A 2,296-nucleotide genomic window follows, 5' to 3' on the forward strand; every position below is an offset into this window, starting at 1 on the left:
TCCAAAATGTTAACACCCAAATGAGGATCCATCTTTTCCCTTCTTGTGTTTGATATTTCTCAGTGATTCCTCCTAGATGGGCACAGCAGTCACATTCTGCTTTCAACTCTATTCGGAGTCTTCGCTGAGGAGCGACTCTGTGAACCCTGCTGCTTTCATTCCCACCCCTGGCCATCTCCAGCATTCTCCCGATGCGCAGTGCCCTGCTTTCTTGTTGTTTGACTGAAGAACCAACTCAGGTATGCAGAAGACTTTGAAGAATATGAGTGAAAAGATTTCTTTAAATACAGTGGCTTAGATCAGGAGAGGCAAACAGATGAGACTCGGGGCTCTCTGCTAGCTCAGTGGTGATGGGCTCATGCTTTGTCCTGCATTCCCCTAGCTGCCTGTCACCAGTCTTCCAGCCATTTCCTGGAAAGCAACCAACTGATTGTGTTCCCGCTTTGCTATGGCCATAAACAATGACAAACTTGGCTCGTCTGGCACCGCTCTGCTGAGCCTTATCTGGACCCCCTTGCAACCCCCGATGAAGAAAGCTCCATCCTGCCTAATTCTTTGTACATGGGCTGTAAATACCTGAAGATATGTTTTGTATGAGTGAGGTGCCATGGAGGCTGTGACTTTGCGACTATTTCTTCTGGCAGTCTCATGCCAACTCTCCATAAGTCACTTTGGCAAGCTGGCAGCTTCCAGCATCTGAAAGCCGAAAATAGGAAAGGGCATTTGCAGGGCTGTGATATGATGTGTGCTTGGCTTTAAAAAGGATCACAAACTTAAGGCAGTGGAGAGCAAAAAGGCATACCAGTATCACCATGGTTATGTGACATTAAACAAACCACTTGTCATGATACACAGCTGACTACTTGCCAAATGGAACAGGATCTTCTTATTATTCATTGTTTTGCCCTGCAAAACCTGCACAACCACAGGAAGGAAAAATCTCCAGAAAGGTACTGTCACTTTTCTGACCATCCCTGGCCATACTAGAGGTCCTGATTCAATGGCAACTCCCAGACGTCCACCTAATCACAAGCATTTGAAGACCAAAAGGTGAAATCTTGGTGGGCACCCTACTTAATTGCTGCAGGAAAAGGAGCTGCAGGATGAGGTCACTTCCTCAAGGTAACTCTGGCACTTGTAAAGCTTCCTGTCCCCTCAGGGCTTCGATTCCATCCCTGCTGTCCCTCACAGCTGGCGTGTCAGCTGGGTGTTCTTCTGGTGTCTTGTACGTGCCCACCCACTGCCGCCCGCCCGCATGGGTTTGCTAAGGACTGCACCAGCCATGCTGGGAATTGCCCTTCTCCTCTCATCCGCCCCACCTCGCTGCACCCAGTAACCCAGCTCTGCCTCCATCCCAGGGGGAGATGAGGTGGAGCTAACCCTCCTTTTGGTTTCACCTTCATAGTTCACTGCAGCCAGGTAAGGGCCCACCCAAAAGGGGGCAAGGGGGCTGCCACATGGACAGCATCCCATTTGCCCTCACCTGTGCCTCCCCAGGGAGGACCTCCTGCACCGCCGTGTCCTTGTGGAGTGCATGGAGGAGCAGGAACCCCATCTCAGCCTACATGATGGCCACTTTGACCTCAAAAGAGGAGCACACAATTCCTTGTGTCCGGGGAGGGTATCCTGCCTACCGCTGCCCCCTCGGCGTGCCTGTGGGCAGCTGAAAGGGGGAAAGCTGAGAGGGGGAGCAGAAATCCAGGTGAAGGCACTGTTGAAAATAGGCCACCATCCAGCGATTCCCAGCTACTTCAGCACGGCTGCCCATGATCTGGAGCAGCAGGCAGCAGCGCTGGTCTCGGGGGGGGGGGGGGCGGGGGGGTGCACACGCGTGGCCCTGCCGGGGCGGTGCTGCAAGGCAGGGTGCTGCCGGCCACGGGGGACTGATAGGGGACCTGCCCCGCCACGGCAGTCACTTTTGCAAAGCGTGGACCCACCCGCGCGCCGCATGTTCTGTCCTTCTTTGCCATTCCAAGAAAAACAATCCTAAATAACGCTAATAAAGCCCACCAAGCCGGCCAAGGGCAAGAGTGGGTGGGCACTCGCCCTGCACACCGCGGGTGGCTGTGGGGCAAACACGAGGGATGGAAGGAGGGGGGCGGGGGGGAGAGTGTGCCGGCACCCCCACACACACCTCCCGCATGCAGCGCCCGTGTCTGTGGAAAAAGGTGGATCTCGGATCTCGCCTCCGGGAGAGGGGCCGGCCCCGGGGGCGCCCACGCGGGTCCGGGGGACTCACGCCGGCGGGGCCGGGCACCTGCACCGCGGCGGGACCGGGGGGTCGGGACCTCGCCCT

This window comes from Haliaeetus leucocephalus, unplaced genomic scaffold, assembly GCF_000737465.1.
Source record: "Haliaeetus leucocephalus isolate CR32 unplaced genomic scaffold, Haliaeetus_leucocephalus-4.0 Scaffold450, whole genome shotgun sequence".
Taxonomy (NCBI): Eukaryota; Metazoa; Chordata; class Aves; order Accipitriformes; family Accipitridae; genus Haliaeetus; species Haliaeetus leucocephalus.